Raw genomic sequence first — 26,138 nt, 5'->3', positions numbered from 1 at the left:
TTTGCAAATAACTTGCAAACAAAATATAGAATGTGTGAGGAAGAGATAGAATGCCAAGGGGTTGGGAAGTTACTCAAATCATTACGAAATGGAGATGGAGAGCCAACCATCAGCTACAGGTGCAGCGCTCTCAAGCATGACATTTGGCTGGGTGACCCTTTGCATTCCTTTGCCACTTGGATAGATGCCCATCTGGAGAGAAAAATCTTTAAATGTCAACTTTGGTGCCAAAAAACCAACGTGTAGATGACCGGGCCCACTTGGAGAAGTCGCGACCCGAAATTTCGCGAAACAGGAGCAAATTGGCAGTTTTTTCCTCTGTGCGCCGCGCCAAATTCTCTGTGCGTCGCGCAACTTTGGAGCCTATTTTGGGGCACTTGAAAGGTGTCCAAAATGTGCCCAAGTGGGCTTGTTGGAAATCCTGTCCTATCTACCTTCTAACCCCACTGGAATTTCCCAATTTGGTGCTCATTTTCCCCTCCAAATCTTCATTCTCCCAAGACTGCTTTCTGTGTGTCAAAAAAGTGGCAGAGAGGCCATTTTTGGGTGTTTTTTGACCTTTAGGAGAACCAGATCTTGTCAAAATTTCTTGCCCGGACACTAGTAGTCGTAATTTTCAATGCTGAATCCAAATATGCAAGCCATTCCTCGATTGGAGCCCTAGAATTTTAGTGTTGCGCCAGTGGCGCGGCGCACAGGGAGGAATTTCCTGTTTTGTGTCCAAAAATTTTGCATGTGACCAAAATTTGCCCAAATTTTTTTAAATTTGGACTGGAGGTTCCCTATGAAGTTCTATGTTGTTCCAAGGAAGCCTCAGCAAAGATTCGAAGCCAATCTTTCTCCTTTTCCTCCTTTGCCTCCTTTGCCTCTTTTGTCCCTTTGCTCAATTTTGCCTTTAGGCTCCTGATTCTTGCTTTGGAGCTCATGTTTCGGGCCTGGTAGTGATGAGTCATGCACCTCAGCATGTCTTTCTCCCTATTAGATTTATCCAACCGCTGCTCCAAGTGAACGTTCACTTTCTCTAACAAGTACTCCCGGTCCTCGTCTCTTTGCTCCATAGGTCTGCCTTGTGCTGCCAGGATGTGTCGCCGATTTTCCTTGATCATTTTCAACTCTATCTCAGCTAGCCGATCTTCAAGTTGCTTGTTCCTCTGCTCCAGATACTGCATGTTCCACTTGGACCTCTCTAAGTCCAGGGATAGGTTCTCAATCACTGATTGCTGCTCCTGAATGATCTCTCCCACCTCAGCATTCGTAGGTTCTGCATCTGTCTCATCATCCTGGAGGAGAAAAAACTCGGTATCTTGCTCACCTGATGGCCCTTCCTCTTGCATTGGCTCCTTGCCCTTACCCTGCTCCTGTGGTGCTGATGCCGGAAGCAAGGCCCCTTCCACCCCGGGTGGAGATAACACTCGCTTTGCTGCTACAAATAATGGTCTACTGTCCTTCTGGTATGTGATGTATACTGGCATGGTGGTAGTCTCATGGCTCTCAAACTGATGTGAAGGACCCCCCACCTCATGCTTTGCCTCTGATACCACCGGTGGAGCGCTGAATAAATCACGAGAGATGAAGTCCTCCCAAGCAAAACCCTTGAATCCCAACTGATGGTCCACCAAAATCCGGATGAGAGCAAAATGATAGACATTGTTTAGCTGCTGTCGAGGGGTCTTGCGCTGCATGAAGTTTTTCATCTTCTCAATGTTGTTGCAAATGAAAAATGGGAGGCTCATCATCCGCACCCTGGTGAAGTGCATGAGCAACCTAATGTGATATGCATAAAGGAGAGAAAACCTCCCCTCGCAACTGAAATACTTCATGATCAATCTCATGAGTGGGGCATACTCATCCCTCAAAAATCTGAATGGAAAAACTCTGGTGAGCTGGCTCAAACAGCTGTTCTTGATGTAAGGCTCATAATGATGCCTCTCCACTTTCTTTTTCTTATGCCACTATTCTCCAATGTTTGGTATTCCTGTTTCCACTGATATGGTTTCCGGTGTCAATGTGAAAGTGACCCCAGCCAGGACAGATTTACCTCCCTGTAGATGCAGTGCAACAAGGCGGGCCAACTCATGATGGACTCTGACATTTGCCACCCTTTGACAAAATTCATAACAGGCCAAGTGCTGGAAACAAGACATGGCAAGCGGGCATGCTTGCAGCTCAGTGAGGGTGTTTGGCTCATCTCGAAGATGCCTGCCGCTCCGGTGATGTCTCCTATGGGCCCTCTCTCCTGAAGATTTGTCGTTGTGGGTCCCCTCCTCATACTCTGATGAAATTTCTGATTCCATTACTGCTATTTATACCCTGAGTTTTATGTTGCCCTCTGAATCCAATGGAACTGGTGGTTGCCCTGAAAATCTGTCACCAAGGGGACAATAAAACAGGGAGTGTTAGGAGGGGAATGATGAAAAGGGGAATAGGGGTTTAAAAGGAGAAATTTATCAGGGATTTGGGAGCGTTTTGGGTATGGTGTTGATGGGGTAGGGTTTGGATAATTTGATCCATAGGAATAAATGGAACAAATGGATATGATTACAGTGGAGCTAGGGTGATTATTAGGGGAAACTGCTACAGGGGAATTAGCTGATAGAGGTAGGGTAGGAGCATACTTTAGCGATACTGTCACTCTAGCAAAACCCTATCTTCTTGACCTTCTTTGTGTCATCTTTGTTTTACTTTAAAAAAAAAAAAAAAAAAAATTGATTCATGGTCATCAAAATCACATTCCTCTTCAAGTTAAATGCCAATGGTGAAGGTAGTTGGGCTACCTCTCCAATTTTGAGGGTTATTCACAAAAACTTTGGGCAATTTAGTAAATTTTTGGGCTTATATGTGTGTGTGCCACACGCTCTGCCCAGTGCACCGCGCGCCGGGTATGCGCCGCGCCAGTGGTGATTTTGCACTGTGGTCGGGCTCCCAGTGCGCCGCACCATCTCGTGTGTGCGCCGCGTACTACAAACTCACCCAAATTTGCTTGAAAAACAATGGGGAGGGTTTTAGTGGTGGTTTTTAGGGTGGTTTCCTTAGGAAACATGATGGAATGGAGGTGGGAACGATGAGGAGTGAGGGGAGAAGGGGAGGGGAGCAGAACCTTGGTGGCATCATCTCAAACTTGTAACCCCATTTCTCATTTTTCTTGATGATTTTTTCATGGTCGATCTTACGCTTTTGGGGTACCATTTAAATATCTTATGCACACCAAATCATTGACAAATTTGAGAGAGAAGAGGTGTCAACAGGGCCTACCTCTTGATTTGCTAGCCTTCACCGAGATTTGGAATGGTTCGCATTGTTTTTATGCCCCTGGCTGTGTGCGTCGCGCGCCAAGCCCAGTGCGCCACGCACTGGGTGTGCGTCGCGCCTTTCCAATTTTCCACTGCGAGCTGGTTGTCAGTGCGTCGCGCCCTTTGTGTGCGCCGCGCTCCCTGGTGTATGCGCCACGCTCCTTGAAACCGGCTCTCACTCACTCAAATTCCTCAAACTTCGCTCTCTTACCTTAGCAATGTCTCTCCCAAGCTTGCAAGAGCACAAATGGATTTGCTTTGGGCCACAACAAGTATATATAGGCTTAGGAGAGATGGGTTTGATTTTTTCTTCCTTGAAAACCCACTTTCTAATGTTTGTGTTTTGCACTTTTTTCATTGACTTTAAAACACTCTGCTTTTCATTTTTTCTTTGAAATTTTGGCTCTCATGATGGGATTTCGGCATTTCTTTGCGGGGACTGTGTCACTAGGCATTTGGCCATAAAAACCATGACTTCATCTGAAAAATAAACTTGTGCATTTTTCGAAAATTTTGTCATAAATGACCTTGTTTGAATTTTCTTCAAAACAGAGTTTTGAAGAAGAGTCGATGTCTCTTCAGGTGATGATGAAGCTTTCTGAACCATAGCTATATAAGGTCTCCCTCTGGCCTGCATGGCTTGTTCTGGACATGTTCTCAAAGACCAAATTGATGATTTCCTAGACCCAAACATAAAAATGACTTTGTCCTGTAATATGACCAGACCTTGACTATCATGAATTTCAGTGATTATGGACCAAGACCTGAACCAGCAAGGGCCAGACATGAGGGAAAATGACTAGCATGACTTTCTTCGTCAGATCATGGCATGTCCCTAGCGAAATGTAGCTGAGTGAATGGAGCAGGACACCTAAAATTGAAATGCACAAAGAGTTTTGATCTCTAACGGAGGGCTAACCAAACCGACTCTAACATTGGCTCCAATGGGGGATGGTAGCTCCTTGGAGGTGCCAAGAACAGCATATCTCTGGAGGAGCTAGACAGTGCCTTCGTCCATTGGGCTATGGAGTCCATTATTCCGATAAACCAACATGACTAAATTTATTGACTCAAACTTGACTCAAACTGACTCAATGCAAACTGACATGACTGAAAAAAACTTGACTCTAACAAAGGGAAATGACTCATGATTGACTTAACTAAAACAAGAACTGACAAAACTTATTCAATGGCAGTGGTCCATCAAGATTCGAGGGTTTCAAATCATGATGACAGCCACCTGCATACTAATGCAATATGTACAATCATGTGTAATGTGTCTTCCAATGTAACCAATCAAGTAGATGCCTCCTTGATTGGTTCTCCGGATCAGATCTTTTGGTCAACAATACAAACTGATCACTGGGCATCCAAAAACATAGTTGACCATGATCTACTGCAATAAACACTTTCACTGTTGACTCCAATAAATCTGCCATTGGATCATGAAAAACATGAAAATTTTCTTCCTGCTGAAGAAACAATGTGTCCTTTGCTTCAAATTATAATCTTCCTTCATCATGTACTTCAGTAAAAGTATGCTCCTGGGCTTCAAAAAACTTTGAACAGGTAGATGAGCACATATCTTCTTGGAAAAACATTTCAACACATGAAACATATGAAGAGGAATCTGAATGGAAATCCTGAATGTTTTGATCTTCTGTGGTGTGAATGTACTGTAGGTCATCTTCATATGATATGACAGCCAGGTTTTCATGTTCCTTATTACATTCATTAATCATAAGAAGAGAAACTTCATATGATTCTTGAAGCGCACAAATGACATTTCTACCATCTACTAAAGATTCATCCAAAGGAACCTTTTCACTTACTTGAACGAAGGTCTCATTTTGTTGTTCATGCACTGACTGGATTACCTCCTCATGAAGGCTGTATTCTAATGAACTGAGAACATTTGGATCCATAACTGTGTCTTCTGCATCCCAGATGATTTCAACAGCAAAGTTCTCTTTCATAGGATTCCGTACTAGGCATTCTTGGTCATCACAATCTGAATCTGGAACTGAAATAGTTGTCCTGACATTATCACATTCTGAAATTAGAACTGAACTTACTTGCATGTCCTCTTCTTCTATTAACAAATATGAACCGACACTTTTTCTTTCATCACCTTCAGCCATATGGAATTCTTCAACCTACTGATCTATTTCATATAATTCATGTTGACTGTCAAGATGAAAAATTCTTTCATCTTCCACCGTACTACAATCTTGATCATGCTGCAAATTTTCATGATCGTCTTTACACTGCTGAAAGGGATTTTCATCCAGGGCTTCCATGATCTCATCATCCATAAAATTATCATCTTCATAATATTTTTCAAGGCTTTCAATAAAAGTAGAAACATGTTTGCAACAGTCATGAACTAGGTTTAATGATGGATAAGATTCTTTATACTTCTCAAAGAATATTGAATGAAAATCCTTTAGACAATAAATGGAAGCAGGTGCCAAACTTTCATACCAAGATCGGGCTTCGTCTTCCAGAGTAGCCATAAACATTTTCATCAAACAGTCTTCAGGAAAATTGATCTTTAATCTATGCACATAAATGTGAAATTTCACCAAATGAAGAGCAGCGTCATTACCTTCCACATTTCTGAACACAGGCAAATTCTTTGGCCAATCTACCTTGGGCATTTTATTTGGAAAACTTGGGATGTGATCTCGGCTCATGGGAGCGTATCTTCTTGAAATCCGATCCATCTTGAGAAATCTCAAAGCTATTGATCCCTCTGCAGTGGAGTCAACATGAAGGATTGATTGCATGGATTCTTCAGTGAATGGAGTCGTCAGGTGAATGATTTTCAGTCGTCTTCTTATGTCTGATCATTGTTCACCATCAACAATCAGATCGGAACTTGAGATATGAACTGGGGCAAGACAATCTACCAGTAAACTTCCTACCCAGCAGAGTCGCCACTATGTTAGCACCTAAATCTGCCTTAGGCTGAAGGAAGGAAAAAATTAGGGTAACCACAAACCACGCTCAGTCTGGTAGCTAGCCCTACCAGAGCAGGAGAGGGCTCTCTCCGAGTCATGCTCAGTGAATGGCTAAGCAAAATGGTCTGAGATGACTTACAATGCAATATTTACCTTAGGCTAGTAAGTGAAAAGGGATTTTGAAAACAATTTTATGAATGACCGAGCTTCTGGGATTTATATGGGATTGGCGCTCAGCAAAGAACAGAGAATTGAATATGAAGGCACAGATTATTCCGTGAGGCAAGGTAGGTGGAAAGAGCAGTAATTTCGGTTTAAGGTAACGTGGAATGGAAAGATTGCTGAAGAAAGTGAAAAGGGCATAGTCGCATGGATCCTTTTCAACAGAAGAATAACACTGCACATGAAATTTTCCCACAGGCAAAGCAATATAAATTGAATTCTACCTAATCTCACTTAGAAAATTTCACTGAAATGAAATGTGAATTGAATTATGAAACATAACAAGATACATATGGAACATAAGAACACATTTTCTACACTCACAACCACAAGAATCTCATGAAACAGAGCCGCTGCCTTTCATTAATTCTCTGTCAAAAATACACATTGCAGAAACAGAGTTTCTTTCCCACAGTCTCCCAGAAGTTACAAGCCAGCCAACCCTTTGCAAATAAATTGCATACAATATATAGAATGTGTGAGGAAGAGATAGAACGCCCAGGGGTTGGGAAGTTACTCAAATCATTACGAAATGGAGATGGAGAGCCAACCATCAGCTACATGTGCAGCGCTCTCAAGCATGACATTTGGTCGGGGTGACCCTTTGCATTCCTTTGCCACTTGGATAGATGCCCATCTGGAGAGAAAACTCTTTAAATGTTGCCTTTGGTGCCAAAAAACCGAAGTGTAGATGACCGGGCCCACTTGGAGAAGTCGCGACCCGAAATTTCGCGAAACAAGAGCAAATTGGCAGTTTTTTCCTCTGTGCGTCGTGCCACTTTGGAGCCTGTTTTGGGGAACTTGCAGGTGTCCAAAATGTTCCCAAGTGGGCTTGTTGGAAATCCTGTCCTATCTACTTTCTAACCCCACTGGAATTTCCCAATTTGGTGCTCATTTTCCCCTCCAAATCTTCATTCTCCCAAGACTACTTTCTGTGTGTCAAAAAAGTGGCAGAGAGGCCATTTTTGGGTGTTTTTTGACCTTTCGGAGACCCAAATTTTGTCAAAATTTCTTGCCCGGACACCATTAGTCATAATTTTCGATGTTGAATCCAAATATGCAAGCTGTTCCTCGATTGGAGCCCTAGAATTTTAGCGCTGCGCCACTGGGAGGAATTTCCTGTTTTGTGTCCAAAAAATTTGCCTGTGACCAAAATTTGCCCAAATTTTTTGAAATTTGGGCTGGAGGTTCCCTATGAAGTGTTATGCTATGCCAAGGAAGCCTCAGCCAAGATTCGAAGCCGATCTTGCTCCTTTGCCTCCTTTGCCTCCTTTGCCTCTTTTGTCGCTTTGCTCAATTTTGCCTTTAGGCTCCTGATTCTTGCTTTGGAGCTCATGTTTCGGGCCTGGTAGTGATGAGTCATTCGCCTCAGCATGTCTTTCTCCCTGTTAGCTTTATCCAACTGCTGCTCCAAGTGAACTTTCACTTTCTCTAACAAGTACTCCCGGTCCTCGTCTCTTTGCTCCATAGGTCTGCCTTGTACTGCCAGGATGTGTCGCCTGTTTTCCTTGATCATTTGCAACTCTATCTCAGCTAGTTGATCCTCAACTTGCTTGTTCCTCTGCTCCAGATACTGCACGTCCACTTGGCCCTCTCCAAGTCCAGGGATAGGTTCTCAATCATTGATTGCTGCTCCTAAATGATCTCTCCCGGCTCAGCATTCGTAGGTTCTGCATTTGTCTCATCATCCTGGAGGAGAACAAACTCGGTCTCTTGCTCACCTGATGGCCCTTACTCCTGCACTGGCTCCTTGCCCTTACCCTGCTCCTGTGGTGTTGATGCCAGAAGCGAGGCCCCTTCCACCCCAGGTGGAGATAATACTCGCTTTGTTGCTGCAAATAAGGGTGTACTGCCCTTCTAGTATGTGATGTATATTGGCATGGTGGCAGTCTCATGGCTCTCAAACTGATGTGAAGGACCCCCACCTCATGCTCTACCTCTGATACCACCGATGGAGTGCTGAATAAATCACGGGAGATGAAGTCCTCCCAAGCAATACCCTGCAATCCCAACTAATGGTCCACCAAAATCCAGATGAGAGCAAAATGATAGACACTGTTTAGTTGTTGTCGAGGGGTCTTGCGCTGCACGAAGTTTTTCATCTTCTCAATGTTGTTGCAAATGAAAAATGGGAGGCTCATCATCCGCACCCTGGTGAAGTGCATGAGCAACCTGATGTGATATGCATAAAGGCGAGAAAACCTCCCCTCGCAACTGAAATACTTCATGATCAATCTCATGAGTGGGGCATACTCATCCCTCAAAAATCTGAATGGAAAAACTCTGGTGAGCTGGCTCAAACAACTATTCTTGATGTAAGGCTCATAATTATGCCTCTCCACTTTCTTTTTCTTATGCCACTGTTCTCCAATGTTCGGTATTCCTATTGCCACTGATATGGTTTCTGGTATCAATGTGAAAGTGACCCCAGCAAGGACAGATTGACCTCCCTGTAGATGCAGTGCAAAAAGGCGGGCCAACTCATGATGGACTCTGACATTTGCCACCCTTTGACAAAATTCATAATAGGCCAAGTGCTGGAAACAAGACATGGCAAGCGGGCATGCCTGCAGCTCAGTGAGGGTGTTTGGCTCATCTCTAAGATGCCTGCCGCTCCGGTGATGTCTCATATGGGCCCTCTCTCTTGAAGATTTGTCACTGTGGGTCCCCTCCTCATACTCTGATGAAATTTTTGATGCCATTACTGCTATTTATACCCTGAGTTATATGCTGCCCTCTGAATCCAATGGAACTGGTGGTTGCCCTGAAAATCTGTCACCAAGGGGACAATAATACAGGGAGTGTTAGGAGGGGAATGATGAAAAGGGGAATAGGGGTTTAAAAGGAGAAATTTATCAGGGATTTGGGAGCGTTTTGGGTATGGTGTTGATGGGGTAGGGTTTAGATAATTTGAGCCATAGGAATAAAGGGAACAAATGGATATGATTACAGTGGAGCTAGGGTGATTATTAGGGGAAACTGCTACAGGGGAATTAGCTGATAGAGGTAGGGTAGGAGCACACTTTAGCGATACTGTCACTGTAGCAAAACCCTAGCTTCTTGACCTTCTTTGTGTCATCTTTGTTTTAATTTTTTTTTTTAAATTGCATTTGATTCATGGTCATCAAAATCACGTTCCTCTTCAAGTTAAATGCCAATGGTGAAGGTAGTTGGGCTACCTCTCCAATTTTGAGGGTTATTCACAAAAATTTTGGGCAATTTAGTAAATTTTTGGGCTTATATGTCTGTGCGCCACGCGCTCTGCCCAGTGCGCCACGCGCCGGGTATGCGCCGCGCCAGTGGTGATTTTGCATTGTGGCCGGGCTCCCAGTGCGTCGCGCACCCTGAGTGCGCCGCGCCATCTCGTGTGTGCGTCGCGCACTGCAAACTCACCCAAATTTGCTTGAAAAACAAGGGGGGGGGGCTTTAGTGGCAGTTTTTAGGGTGGTTTCCTTAGGAAACATGATGGAATGGAGGTGGGGAACAATGAGGAGTGAGGGGAGAATGGGAGGGGAGCATAACCTTGGTGGCATCATCGCAAACTTGAACCCCATTTCTCGTTTTTCTTGATGATTTTTTCATGGTCGATCTTGCGCTTTTGGGGTACCATTTAAATATCTTATGCACACCAAATCATTGACAAATTTGAGAGAGAAAAGGTGTCAACAGGGCCTACCTCTTGATTTGCTAGCCTTCACCGAGATTTGGAATGATTCGCACTGTTTTTATGCCCCTGGCTGTGTGCGTCGCGCGCCAAGCCCAGCGCGCTGCGCGCTGGGTGTGCATCGCGCCTTTGCGATTTTTCCACTGCGGGCTGGTTTTCAGTGCACCGCGCCCTCTGTGTGCGTCGCGCTCCCTGGTGTATGCGCCGCGCTCCTTGAAACCGGCTCTCACTCACTCAAATTCCTCAAACTTCGCTCTCTTACCTTAGCAATGTCTCTCCCAAGCTTGCAAGAGCACAAATGGCTTTGCTTTGGGCCACAACAAGTATATATAGGCTTGGGAGAGATGGGTTTGATTTTTTCTTCCTTGAAAACCCACTTTCTAATGTTTGTGTTTTGCACTTTTTTCATTGACTTTAAAACACTCTGCTTTTCATTTTTTCTTTGAAATTTTGGCTCTCATGATGGGATTTTCGGCATTTCTTTTCAGGGACTATGTGACTGGGCATTTGGCCATAAAAACCATGACTGCATCTGAAAAATCAACTTGTGCATTTTTGGAAAATTTTGTCATAAATGACCTTGTTTGACTTTTCTTCAAAACAGAGTTTTGAAGAAGAGTCGATGTCTCTTCAGGTGATGATGAAGCTTTCTGAACCATAACTGTATAAGGTCTCCCTCTGGCCTGCATGGCTTGTTCTGGACATGTTTTCAAAGACCAAATTGATGATTTCCTAGACCCAAACATAAAAATGACTTTGTCCTGTAATATGACCAGACCTTGACTATCATGAATTTCAGTGATTATGGACCAAGACTTGAACCAGCAGGGGCCGGACATGAGGGAAAATTACTAGCATGACTTTCTCCGTCAGATCATGGCATGTCCCTAGAGAAATGCAGCTGAGTGAATGGAGCGGGACACCTAAAATTTAAATGCACAAAGATTTTTGATCTCTGACGGAGGGCTGACCAGACCGACTCTAACAGGAGGAGCCAGGGTGAAAAGTCCTTGCTCATACAATGGGAGGGGAATATATACCCAAGGGTGATGCTTGACCCTTGTGACTCTTGGACTACCCTCATGACCATTCAACTTCTTATGACTTTTCAACTAACATGACTCTTCAACTTCTTGTGTGCGTCCATTGGAGTCTCACTTTACATTACATTTGATTACAACAAATATGACCCATAGTGATGATGTGGCCAAGACAGCTCATGACACAACTTGACATGACACTGTTGACATGTACTAGCTAGTTGTGGTGTCAATGTCAAGTTGTTGCGTTGCTAAGTGATGGATGTGTTCTTGGATGTGCTTTGTCTTCACCTTCGCATAGCTTAGTGTTGCGAGCTTTCCAATGGTCTTGGTCTTGCAAGATGGTTCCATGCATGTGTTCCTTTCACTTGCTGCTTGATGTGCTTTATTTGTCCATCAAGATACAAGTAAGTATTCTAGCATGTGCGCTCCTTCTTCATCCCATTCATTGTCTCGCCATGATCCATCTCTATACGTGTTCCTGTAATTCACTGATGATGGGACAACATCAAATCCAATATCTCCTAGTCTATTATGATGCATTGTTCTCCGTGTTCAGGTGAGAGGGAGAGAGGACAAGTCACTGAGACTGTGCAAAGCACAACTTAGGTAGGGATGAGGAACTCTGGGCCACAGTCTTCACTATCGGAGAAAACTAGGCAGTGGCCACTGGGGGGTAGAATTTCACAGTGAAGGACACCAGTGGAAGCTCCAACGTGGGACCCTAAGGGGCACTTTGTGTAGTTTCTGGACGGAAGACAAGACAGGGCTGAAAAGGACCAGCTGGGAATCTCTGCACAATTTCCCAAGGGAAGACAAGGCAAAGAAGTAGAGAAACAGCTGGGTAGCTCTACACTGTTTTAGAGAGCAATGAGTCTCAGATGAGGGAGGTCACTGGGAGGACATATCTACGCAGTTTCTGAGAGCAGTGCAGGCCCAGGTTGAAGACAGAATGATATGACAATGATAAGCAATCCTTCAAGCTACACTAAGAGATGTGTTTCAAAAGATATGCTTTGTTTTCCTTACCTACCCTCCAAAGGGTTATGCATCCGATGGAGTCTTCATGCGATCTCGCTCTTCTATCATACCTTGGGTTCCTTGGTCTGCTTGTCTTTCTCCTCAACTCCTTGAGAGTCACCTAGCATGTCATCCTTCCTTGTGGTCACTGAGAGACACATTTGAACATTTTCAATGGGCAGTGACTGTTGCTGGGATGAGACCGTGGGAAGCACATCTACGCAGTTTCTGGATTCAATGCAGACTAGGTAGTTAAGGACAATACTCCGCAGTTTTGGGATGTAAGACATTGTTGCGGGATGAGTTCCTTGAAGGACACCTCTATGCAGTTTCTGGATGCAAGGAAGACTGGGAAGTTGAGGGACAACACCACGCAGTTTTTGGAAACATTAGGTTCCAGTTGAGGGAAGGACACTGGAGGAAACCACTGCGCAGTTTTGGATGCCATGGGAGGCTAGACTCTCTTCACATTGCATGGTTCCAACAGGGAAGGGGAAAACCTTGAGGGTGGCAGATGTGAACTGTGCAGTTCCAGAAAGCTGGATGAGGCTAAGTTGCTAGGGAAAATCTAGAATTTGGCTAAGTATGGGATCAGTGGAACTGATGTGAACAGTGATATAAATTGACTATGATCACACACTTGAACACTTATTGATACAACATAGACCATCTAGAACATATGAAAAAATACTTCACTTGATGCAACAACCTTTGTGACAAGAGTGTGTGAAGTGAGACACGTTTATGTGATGAGAACAACTCATACGCACAAATATTTTCCCTTGAAGCAGAAAAAAACCTCCCTTTGCATGACAAACGATAATCCCCATGCCCAAAGATGACACATGTTGTATAAGATAAAGTGTGAATGACTCTTAAGATCAAAGAGGGGAGCTTGAGGTCATCATCTTACCAATAAGTGACTAAGGAACGATTGATCACATGATCCACAGTAGGCTCTGAGATTTGAGTACAGGCCAAAATTTTGGAGTGCGTTGCAACCACTACAACAGGTTGATTTTAGGGAGGCCAAGATTATATGAGATTAGGCCTTAGCCTAAAATGCCTAAGAAGGTATCAGTCCAAAATTCCTCTGGAGGTCGAATCTGGATGGAAGAAGGCCTTAGAATATACCTCAGTCCAGGAAGCCTCATAATTTATGACAGAAGGTTGATAAAGGTCTCGAGATCTGTTGTAATGGGCCAAAGAATCCCAGAGGTATAATACATTATTGAAATGAATGGATCATTAAATATTTGTTTTATCAAACCAAGGATAAAGGTTTGTTTGTAGATAAGAATCATCTCAAACAAGAAAGTAAAAAATTATGGTGCAAACATAAGAATTAAGGACAATCTCTAAACGTAATCACAATGGATATCTATGCAAAAATAAATTGTCTTGAAAGGAATACTTCCTTTGATATAAATTCAAAAGCTAACATATTTTATCAGAGATCTAAGCTTTATTAATGAAGGAAAAGAAGCCTCAGGAAGGTCAAAATGCCTTAGAATGGCATACACAATAACCAAGAAGCCTCAGATACGAAAATGATTACACTTTTGGTTTGTAATCTCATGAAGAAGAACAAATTTTTGGTACAATGATTGTTAAAGGGCTAATGCAAGTCACTTGATTTCTTGAGGATATGAGCTAATGTCACCCTGGAGAAAGCAGTCAAAATAAATTTTTGAAAAATATATCTATCTAAAGATAAGCCGACAATGTCATTTTCTTATGCATAAGATCTACTTCTTAATCTTTATGGAAGGCGTTGTACCCAAAAGAAGGGATTAGTTAGTTTACAAGTTTGAGAATAAATATTTATGTCTTAAGTGGAAAGGCTAAAGTTTTGAATATTTAAGCTAGCATAACTTTGTCTCCATGCAAAGCACATCATAGTGATGCTCTATGAAGAGTATGAAGCCTGAAGTTATAAGTTTGTCGTTAATACTTGGAATATAATTCATAAGGCTATAAGGATCCTTAAATAAATATTTAAGGACTGTTATGATGATTGAATAAGTTTTGTTACTCTCTTATAATCTTCAGTCATACAAAAATATTTCTAAGGACAACGTCATAATCTGGGTAAGGTAAGGCTAGTAATGAATGATTAACATATATAATTGACCTGTGTATTTTCTTGAAAGATGAAGCAAGATATTGAAGCTACATATGTTGATGCTAAGGTAAGTAAATTATTTATGGACGCTTGGTCTTGAAATATGTTCTTTGCAAATTCAGGAAAGAAAGAAAAATGGATCATTGTCACTAGTATATATTTGAAGAAAACACATTTTTTATGAGGGAAATTTACTTGCAGTGAAACAAGAGGTTGATTCCCTCTTCAAGTTTAGAGATCATAGTTCTAAGTCACTTACAAATCTCATGCTAGCCTATCATAGTAGACCAAGGATATAAATGACTGAAGACATATTGGATTGAAGGCTTCTGTTGCAAATATCTGAGTTTCTAAAGTATTGATGTCGTGGAAGATCTTAATCTACTACTATGGGTAATTAGGTGTTGAGATCTATATAATTCTCAGCCCATAATGATGAAGCCTATTATTTTCACATTGAAATGAAGACCAAGTCTCTAAGGAAAAAAATATTGTTGCTACTAAAACGATTATGAAGAAGATGAATTACTTGGTTTGGAGTTATTAAGGAAAATTATTGAACAAAACATCCTTGATTAATTGATGACAATCAAAGAGTTCACCGCATGTATAAAGAGAATATTGATTATAGGGTTTTGATATTTGGATATGAAAATTGGAAATCTAGGGCTTAAAAACCCTAGCTAGCTAAAAAGGTTTGGATTAGAAAGCCTTGGGGTTTATTCACAAAATCATAGAACTAAACCCAGCTTAATCGTTTCCACTGAAATAAGAAAATCGAGCACATGCAAGGAACAAATGACATCATGTTGATGAGGAGAATGAGGATTATAAAGTTGCGAGATGGATGCAAGAATGCTAATATCAAGAGGGAGCTTACATTTCCATATAATCCTCAAAAGAAAAATATTTTATATCTCTTCCTTGCTTATTACTATTGTTGTTTTATAATTAGTTAGTCTCTTGTCTTTGTATCCTTTGCTTGGTTGTAATTATTCTTCCATGGCCTCCTAGTGAGGATTGAAAGTACATGTTGAATGAATGTTTTCAAGGCTCTGGCGACTGATAGAAGCAGTGGAAGAACGAAGCAAAGATTGTGACAAGAGGACTCTCCCAAAATTGGTGATTGGTGTTAAGAAAGATATTGTACTAAATAAGATCTTATCTAAGAGGGAGCAAGCTATATACCTTGATTTTTCTTAAGGGAAGTCAGTGATGACTTCTAAATGTATCTACAAGATCTAGCATGTAGTAGATGGCAACATAGATAAGTACAAAGCGAATAAAAGGTTCTCCCAGAAAGAGGGAGAGGATCATGACAAGACGTTTCCTACAGTTGTCAAGTACACCTCTATTAGAAGTATTATCGTTGCTGCACCAGGAGGATGCAAAGATCATTTTTATCAATAAATTAATTGACAAGCAATAAGTGTACATAGAGCTACCTCAAGGCTTTAAGGTACATGGAAAGAAGTTTCATGATTGAAGAACGCTTTGTACAACCACAATCAGACATGTTAGGTTTAAGAGGTATCTAATAAGTCTTGGTTGATCTTATTATTATTTGTCTCTGACAGAAGTATAAGGACTTGTGTGTCAGAGGGAGGAACTGTGGCAGAAAAATTTGCTTCCAGAGGGAGTAGTTAGGAACCCTTGTTTTAGCTTCAGAGGAAGTTGACCTTTGAGTTTGATTTGATGGATTGTCATTGACATTTTCAAGCTAGATAGTTGATATGCTAGTGGCAAAGGGAGCAACCAAGATTGCCACAACAAAACTTATTTCAGAAAGAACACCCAATTAGGGTAACTAGAAAGTATTCGATCAACTTATGGTTGAGCTAAGGCATGAAGCTCAACATGGTATAGTTGTTCATGACACAGTCAATTATGACTATTGTTACACAGTAATCTGTCACTGCCTCCCTGTCAGTTACCCTGCTGTGTCAAGAATTCACAACCACCAAGTTCATGCCTTCTGAACTGGCCCAAAACCCACTTTTCCAAAGTTTTCCTCATCAGCGCTTCTGTATCTAAAATATCCGCGCTGACCGGCGGCTTATAGTGCATTCAGTGCGCTGCCAGCGCGGAAGCACACGACTTTTCCGCGCTGGTCGCCAGCGCGTCTCTGCTTGTGTTGAGTCGTGCTGACATGACTTTCCAAGTTATCGAGGCGCGACGTCAGCGCGTCAGTTGCTTTATAATCCACGCTGATCCTGTTTGGGCGGATTTGTTCCAACAGCCAGCCTTCCAGATTATTCCAGGCTTGGTTGTTGGCTTTGTGAGTATCGACTCCCTTCTATGGCATGTCTGTTCGACCCTTTGCAACCACTTCCCTCAAGGATAAGCTCATCCTTCCACCCTTTTAGGAGGCTCCTTCTCCTATATAAACTTCCACCATTACCATGAGCAGCTAGTTTGGAATAGCTTGGATTGTGTAGAGCTTATAGTGCTCAGATTGCTGCTACTATAGGTATTTGGTGTGCTAAGTGTGGAAGTGATTGATAGCTTAAGGAAGGTTGTTTTGTGTTGCTAGTGCGAGAGAGAGTTTCTTGTCTTGGGAGAATCATTTCCAAAGGTGAATGCTTGAGACACTCGCTGACTGGCCCCTCCTGAGAAGGATACCAACGTCAGAACATTTGGTTGTACTCTTCTCTATTTTGATTAATAATAGATGACTGCTACTATTGTTCCATTCTCATTTGTACATGCAATGGTTAAATGTGAATTACATCTTTTCTGACCGATGTATGGTTGCTTTTACTAGATTTCACGCTTGCGTTTGTTTCCTCTTCGTGTGTGCAAGTATCTATTCGCGGGGATCGCGGAGGATTGTGACCAGCCGAAGCGAAGGAGCGAAGGCAACATCTCTTCGTCAAACGACAGCGCGGGAATCCAAGTAGGTGCTCTTTACCTCTTGTTTAATTGTAATTAGGAGCATGCATAGCAGCATTGTGTGATTGTTGCTAGACCCTTGCTGGGCTAGTAGGGATCGCCTCTATCCGTAGAGGGGATTTACCTCTCCAACAATTTGGCGACTCCGCTGGGGATCAGCCTTTTTGTCTCTTGAGTCCATCTTTGTGTTTGAATGTGATTTTTCTCTCTTGTCGAGATTCTGGAATTGTCTCTCTGCTTGTAAACTTTCTGGGTGCATCTGAGAAGTGTTTTAACTGTTAAAAGGTCTTGGCCTTTGGTTTGGGGAATTTTTGCTTTGCCTTTATTGGTTTTTGCCCTCAGCGCGCTTTAATTCAAAACAGACGCGCTGACGTCGCGTCCCTTCTTTTGTGTTGTCCTTGTCGTCGCGCCTGTACGATCCCTAGCCGCGCTGACCTCGTTTATCTGAGACAGCGCGCTTTCTTCGTGTTCTTCCGCGCTGACGTCGCACGCTTGCTTCTTTGCCCTTCCTGTCATCGCGTCTGTGTGATTAATAGTCGCGCTGACCTCGTTTTTCTCAGACAACACGCTTTATCCGTGTATTTCCGCGCTGACGTCGCAAAGTTGCTACGGGACCCCTCCTGTCAGCGCCAAGTTGTTGAAGGCTACCCGCGCTGATCCTGTAAAATTTGATTTTGTCCAGATCAACCCACTGAACCTGCTCCTTTAGCTTTCCCCTCTTCTCTCCCCTTGGTTTGTGGCTTGTTTTTCGCTATTTGAACTCTGAGCTGCTTGCTTACGAAATCTTGTCCCACAGGGTTTCGTTTCACTCATCTTTTCGATTTTGCAAATACCTTCCTCTTTGCCGTCGCTGCTTGGTTCATGTTTCCATCATTACTTTTACAGTTGCTAGATTGTGTTGAGTCTCTAATTGACTGGTTGTAACTCTCATCCTTCGGGTGTTTGCTTTTCTCCATTGATTTCGCACTCTAGCCCTAAGGCATCTAGTGGCCGTGTGTGTGTCAAGCCTTCCGTAGGGATCTCGTTTACTTGTCTGACCAGCCGACTTCAGATTTGTTTATGCACTTGTTCAGTGATTGTTGAAGTGTTTTGGGTTGTTTTTCCGAGTGGTTTTCGCTTCCTCCTTGCTTGCAATCCTTGCTTGTCTTGCCGAGCTTAGATTACATAGCTCGTGCAGAACTTAGTTTTCCTTTTAATTTGGAATCTTTGTTGGGTGTTTTGGGAACTTTGTGTGCTTTCATTAAGTAATTTGCTTGGTGTTCCGGTTCCTCCAAATTCATTTAGATGCTTTGTGCCATTAAAAGGAAATCAAACTAGTAGCTTCGCTTTTAAAAATCGAAAAGGAAAAGAACATTTCGTTGATTTGCATTTTCAAAAGAAAAGTTTCCTTTCCTTGCTTTAGCTGCATTAAGTTGCTTGTTTGCTTGTATTTGTTTTGTTTGGTCAAGATTCTTTACCTTCTCATAGCTAGAATTCATCGAACAAAATGAAATTCTTTGGCATGTAGTTTGCATCTAGGTAATTGTGAGAGAACATACGATAGAGCCTGAAATCGAAACTTAATTTCAAGATCAACTATAAAATGAATCGAATGAATCTAAAAACGCATTGGAACTAAACGCAAATATCTAGAGGTCTAGGTTAGAGACGTGTTCCGGCGTCTTTAAACATAGTCACTGTTGTTTCACATTAGGTTGGGTGATTCCTCCTTCTGTGACTCGATAGTGGTCTAACACAGACTGCGCTCCCACGTACCGTCGCGTATATAGGGATACCCCACTAGGCTTTTATCCTTTATCCATAGGAAGCCGAGTCTGCCACCTTGTGAACCGTAACGCACCGAACACAGCATTCGGGAAGATTGACTGCAGTACGGAAAGTCCTTGGCTCTCATACGATTGCTGAGGTGTATAAGCAGTTTTACGGGTTGCTTGGTAAACCTTTATACCTAGAGTCTCCAGAGCAGTCACTTTTGATCCTTTTCGGACTCCCTAAATGAAAAGGTGCCTGTGAGCGTCTTGTCACTTCGTGCTCATTAAACATTCGAAGGAGACTGGAGTCATCTTTTCGTCCTTTTCTCGACTCCTGAAACATGAAAAGGTCAAGTTTGGTTCTTGTGTCTTAAAATTAATTCGGCCACGATAACATCACCTGTTTTAGATCTTGTGTGCGATAGTTTTGAGTAGGGTTTTATCGATAGTTTGCTTTAGGTTTTCTAAGGGGTCTGGTCATCCTGGCTGACCCATCAACTCCCGGTCCAAGTGATCAAGGTTCTCCATCTTCTGTTGCTCCAGAGGTACCAGTTGTAAGCGGTACTCTTCCCATTGTTCCGAGTATCCAGCCTATCAACGTACGTGCCCCAGGCGACGAAGATTACATAGAAGATTGGAATCCTATCTGGGAGCCCGATTATACCCCTCGTACCCCTCGTACTCCTCTCGGTATGTCGTCTCCAATGTCTACTTCCCCCATGGATGAGACAGCTTCCAGCACCGGTGAGACGCCCGTGGTGACGGACATCGAGACCCCGATCCCGGCTTCCTCTCCCCTCCCTCCACGATATCAATCAGTGAGGGATAGGATAGCCGCTAGAACTACTTCTACGACTATATGGGATCCTAGTCTTATTGCCTCCACCGGGCCCTTTGTTTCGCAGCCCCTTAGTACACCCCTTACGTCAGGGCTTAACACGCCCGTTACCTCAGTTCCCACTAGACCTACCGTCTGTGTAGCACGTCCGACTCCGGTTGTCAGTGCTGAACCGGCATCCTCGTCTGCAAACCCTCAAGCTGGTCCCTTTTCTGGTGGCATTCCAGGAGCAGGGCCGTATGATGCTTTTGGGCAACCCATAACGGACCCAGATTACGAAGGTCCCCTTTTTTACTATGATGAGAACGGTGAGTACCTCGAGACCATTTCGGTCCTCCCTCATCGTCCTTTCGAAGAAAACGAGGAACCGTTGAACGTTACGTATGATCCCGCTACTCACATTCTCTGTGGGAACCGGGATCCTTCCAGACAACCCCAAGGACCACCCAATCAAGGCCAGCCACTCTATGTGCAAGCCCCTCAGGGGCAACCACTTTATGGCCCGCCTTACCCAGGACAATCTGGGGGCCCACAGGGTCAACCCTACCAGGGACAACCCTCGGGTATTGGAGGTCCGTCGTATCCATATCAAGGTCAACCTACTGGCTATCCAGGGCAACATGGTACCCAGCAGGGTTACCCAACTGGACAACCAAGGCAGCCTTCCGTTCAGCAAGGCCAACCCGGTTTCCAGCAAGGATACCCATCTGGACAAACTGGGTCAGTTTATAATCCTCAAAATCAACCAGCAGTCCAGCAGGGATATCCTCTTGGGCAAGGGGGGCAACCCTATGTTCAACAGGGCCAACCCACTGCTCAATCCATGAATCCCTCTAGGCAAGGGGGGCAACCTACTATACAGCAAGGCCAACCCTCTGCTCAGCCCATGCACCAAGGAGGGCAGCCTGCCATGCAGCAAGCCCAGCCCTCTTCTCAATCTGTTCATACTGGGGGGCAAATGGGCCAACCGTCTATACAGCAAGGTCAACCCGCTGTCCACCCTAATCGTCAATCTGGACAAGCTGGCCAACCTCGGCGTCAACCAGCTATCCAGCCAGCTCAGTAATCTGTTCCGCAAGGACAACCCTTGGTGGCACATGGACAACCTGGTGCCCAGCAAGTCTATCCTGCTGGCCAACTAGGTCCATCTCAAATCCAACCAGGTCAACCTTCGGGACAAATGGTTCAACCCCAGCCAGTTCAAGGACATTACCCTGGGCCTCAAACTCAAACAGGTTATCAACCTTCTTACCAAACGCAGCCTGCCTATCAGGCTCCGTATGGGGCCCAGCAACCATATGGCTACCAGCAACCCCAGGGACAAAATCAGTTTGCTCCTTATCAAAATTATCAGCAACCGCAGGTCACTCCTTATCAAAATTACCAATATGGTGCACCTGCCGGGCAAGCTGCTGGTACATGGGGAGCTGGGGGGCAGACACAGGGACAGCCGTCCGCATATGGCCAGAATCCATACGGACAGAACCCCTACGGACAAACTCCCTATGCGTCGGGCCCTTTTGGGCCAGGTCCATCGGGATAAAATTCTTACGCGCCAGGCCCTTTTGGGCCGGGTCTGTCCGGACAAAGTTCGTGGGGGCAACCACAATCTGGGTGGAACCCTAATGTCGCCTCGAATCCGCAGCCACAGATGTCCTTTAACCCGCAGCTACCATTTTTAGCAACGTTGGAACTGCCTGATGTGTCCAAGTTAACAAATGACCCTATTTTGCATAATCAGTATTCGCCACCGGTTCCAACCAAAATACCAGGTGACTGTCCAAAGTTTGACGGCAAAGCCGGTGAAGACCCTCAGGCCCATGTAATGACTTATCACCTTTGGTGCTCATCTAACTCGTGGCTTGATGATTCTATCCGTCTTCGCCTCTTTCAGAGGATTCTCACTGGTTCAGCTGCTAAATGGTACATTGAACTCAATCGCGGCATTTTTTCAGATTTCAACTCGTTGGCTATGGCCTTTTTTACTCATTTTCAGTTACCCATTCGGTACGAGACTGGGACTCATCTTCTCACGTCTCTCAAACAGGATACGGCTACGCACATCTCTGATCATATACATGAATGGAGAAGGCGTCGTCGCTTGATTAAATTTTGGATTCCTGATCAACTCCTGACCGACTGGTTCACGACTTCCTTTGTCCCTAAAATTGCAAAAGATATCGCAATGGGAGCGTGTGTAACTTAGGAGCAAGCGATCGCGCGGGCTCAGTACCTCGACTTAGTGTATTCTCAGTCAGGTACTTTGTATGAGTATTTGCCAGACGCCCCGAGGCCCGGACAACCCAAAGCTCCACCAAAGCCTTCTGTTGATGGAGTCATTGGTTCTGTAAATTCATCATCTAAGAAATCGGCCGCGAACCCTGGGAAGCAGAAACAGAACGCCTCTAACGAAAATGCTCCTCAGGGCCAATCTATTTCTGGGAATACCTCCGAGGTAAACGCCGTCCAGTCCACCGCGGCAGACAAATCCTCGAAAGGCAAAAAGAAAGGGAAGGCTAAAGATAAATCTGGACAGCCCAAGCAGAACCCTCCTAAACCTCCCTCCGAGGAAGGAGCCAAACAGAAGCCTAAGTATCCTTGTCTCATCTGCGAGGAGGATCACTACACCAAGGATTGCCCTAGGCGGTCCGAGGTTAGTCGGCTTTTGAAAGGTGCTCCAGGGCCTCCTGCTGTGCTTAAAGAGCCTTTCCCGTCCCAGCAGACGCATCAGGTGGCAGATCCCTCTCAATCCTCTTCCTCGTTCGGTTCTCAAGTGTTCATGGCTGGAACAATTCCCATCCATGTTTCAACTCAAGCGAAAGATTATCCATCTCCAACCGGGAAAGAGCCGGAGGTTCCCTCCAGCGCTCCTCCGTCCAGTTCTGGTCCCCTTCACATCGAACGGCCCAGCACCGAGACGATCCCCCGACCCCCTCCCAAAGGTGTACTCAGGAAGTCATCTTATAACCCCAATGCTCGTGCTGCCCAGCATTATAGCATTGTTGAGGACTTAGCTCAGGCTCCGTCTGCTATGTCCGCATTAGAAGTCCTCCAGAGCTGCCCCTCCCAGAGGAAGTCCTTGCTATCAGTAATTGGTGGCATAGACCCGGCAGATTCGGATTTAATTTCTTTTGATCTCGAGGGTTTCACACAGAGACTACCTCATCAGGTGGCCTTCCTTATACAGGTTCTCATCAACGGCAAAACGATCCATCGTACAGTCATTGATGAAGGTGCCTCAACCTGCATCATGTCTGTTGCTTGCTGGAAGGCTATTGGTTCTCCTGCTCTGAGCCAGTCTCCTACGACCCTGGAGGCTTTCGATGGAAGAGAATCTCGTCCATATGGTATCCTCCCGCGATTGCCTATCTCTTTAGAAGGGAAAACCGTAGAAGTAGAGGTTGAAGTCGTTGACGCTAATCTCACTTACAACCTCCTCCTTGGACGAAGCTGGACATACGCCATGCAAGCCGTGGCTTCCTCCTTGTTCCGTGTCGTTCGCTTCCCCCATCAAGGAAGAATCGTCACGGTGGACCAGCTGTCCTTTTTTGCTTCCTCTTCTGAAGGGAATGTGCCATTCGTAGAGCATACCTCCAAGTCATTAGTGAGTGTGGGTGCTGGATTATTCAAAGATCCCTCCTTGATGGGAGTCTTTCCCCTCCCACCTCCGAATCTCGCCTCCGTTAACATGATTACAGTGCGTTCTGATCCATGGGTTCTCCCTCCCTTGAATCAGGAAGACTCTTGGGGTGAGATGATGCCGTTGAGTCCTGCCGAGCTCAACTACATCGAGATTGTCGCTGCATCGGCTCCCCCTCCTGAACCTGCTTTTCCAAGCAGCGTTCCCGATTCATATGACCACTTCCCTTGGTTGGGAGAGGAGGCCACTTCGGATCCCCTGAAGGAATCATTTCCCTCCGATGAGGCTATCATTGAGACTATGTCTCTCGAGGAGCTCCCTTGGTTAGATCACCACCATCGCTCTTCGTTTCTCCCCCCTCATTCAGAAATGGTCGCATGTCTCGAGCGGTTTGCTTCATGTGTCCCATCTCCGCCTCTCCAAACGCCTGTTCAGCTATATCAAGTGTCTTCGGAAGGCAATATGGGTAACATCACGCAAACCCAAGCTATCGACATCTCTGTCAAACCAGGGATTGTCGAGAATATTTTCATTGGAGTCACATGCACTCCGGAGGAAGTTCAACTTTATACCGCTTTATTTCGTGAATTCCGTGATGTTTTCGCATGGTCTTACGAGGAAATGCCCGGCATCGACCCTAGTATTGTGGTGCACGAAATACCTACTTATCCCGGCGCTAAGCCTGTTCGTCAGCGTTTACGTCCGGTGCACCCTCGAAAGGCTGCCGCTATCAAGGCCGAAGTTGAAAAACTCCTTCGAGCTGGTTTCATCTATGCCATTCCCCTCACGGAATGGGTATCCAATATAGTCCCTGTGAATAAAAAGCAGGGCACTATCCGGGTCTGTGTTGACTATCGCGACATCAATCGCGCTTGTCCAAAAGATAACTTTCCTACGCCTTTTATTGATCAGCTTATTGATGACTGCGCAGGAAGCGAAATTTATTCGTTTATGGACGGCTTCTCTGGTTACAACCAGATCAACATAGCCCCCGCAGACCAGCATAAGACAGCTTTCATTTGTCCTTGGGGCACCTTCGCTTATAAGAAGCTACCTTTCGGTCTCAAAAATGCCGGTGCCACTTTCGAGCGTGCGATGTCGTATGCTTTTCATGATAACCGACACATCGTACAGCCTTACCTGGATGACCTTCCAGCTCATTCAGCTAAACGTCAAGACCATTCATCCCATTTACGCGAAATCTTTCTTCGCTGTCGACACTACCGTATTCGACTCAATCCGCATAAGTGTGTCTTCTGCGTAGAATCTGGCCGACTGCTCGGGTTCATCGTCTCCCGGGAAGGTATCCGTCTGGATCCCCTTAAAGTCGAGGCCATTTTGAATCTTCCTCCCCCTGCCTCTCTGCAGCAATTACAGAGCTTGCAGGGTAAAGCTAATTTTCTCAAACGATTCATTCCAAATTATGCCGAGGTGGCTAAGGGTTTCACACGGTTATTAATGCGAGACACGCCCTTTCGCTGGGACGCTATCGCTCAGGAATCTTTCGAGCGTCTTAAAGACCTTCTTGTCTCAGCCCCGCTCTTAAGACCTCCGAATTACCACCGTGACTACACCCTCTATCTGGCCGCCGCTGACACCACCATCGGCATGGTTTTAGTGCAAGATGATGATGCTGGCACCGAGCACGTTGTATATTATCTTAGCCGCAACCTTCTGGATAAGGAAACTCGCTATGCATATGTCGAGAAGTTGGCATTGGCAGCTGTCTATGCCGTCCAACGATTCCGTCATTATATCCTGTTGCGCACGACGACCGTGATCTCTGATTGCAACCCCATGACCTACATTTTGTCACGTCAGTTGCTGGGGGGCAAATACTCGAAGTGGATTGTAATCCTCCAAGAGTTCGACTTGGAATTCACTGCAGCCAAGTCTAAGAAATCTCTGGTCTTTGCTGAACTGCTCTGTTCCTTACCATCTCATTCTGCACCATCTCGCTCAAAGGAGCATATCCCGGATGAAACATTGTTTCTCATCAGCACCCTCGACCCGTGGTATGGGGACATTATCGTATATTTACAGACGTCTTCCTTCCGTCCGAATGTATCGAAAGATGCTCGACGGCGAATTCATCACCAAGCTCAACCCTATCGCATCTTGGGCGATACCCTGTACCGCCTCGGCGTTGACTCTGTTCTCCGCCGTTGCTTGACTCTTGAGGAGGCTGAGCGGGTTTTGAATGACTGCCATTCCGGCGCTTGTGGCGGCCATATGTCCGGATATGCTACCGCCCAGAAGATCCTCCGTGCTGGTTATTTCTGGCCTTCCATCTTCAAGGATTGTATCCTTGCTGTACGAGCATGTCACGAATGCCAGGTTTACCACCGGAAGATGCGTGCACCTGTTGCACCACTGCACCCTGTTGTCACCGTAGGTCCATTTGCCAAATGGGGCATCGATTATACGTCCTGTAACCCTCGTTCGGCCGGGGGGCATGGGTACATTATCGTTGCTGTGGATTATTTCACCAAGTGGGCCGAAGCGATGCCTACATTAAACGAAGACGGTTACACAGCGGCGCAGTTTTTATTCAATCATGTCATTACTCGTTTCGGAGTCCCCCAGGCTATCGTCACAGATCACGGAAAGCATTTCCGTAATCACATGATGACAGAGCTAACGACCCAACTAGGCTTGCGCCAGGATAGTTCGACACCGTACTATCCACAATC

The sequence above is a fragment of the Pinus tabuliformis genome, chromosome 5_2 (genome assembly GCF_031772625.1).
Source record: "Pinus tabuliformis cultivar Carrire ecotype Pingquan chromosome 5_2, CPIR1, whole genome shotgun sequence".
NCBI lineage: Eukaryota > Viridiplantae > Streptophyta > Pinopsida > Pinales > Pinaceae > Pinus > Pinus tabuliformis.
This window is presented reverse-complemented; position numbering follows the sequence as displayed.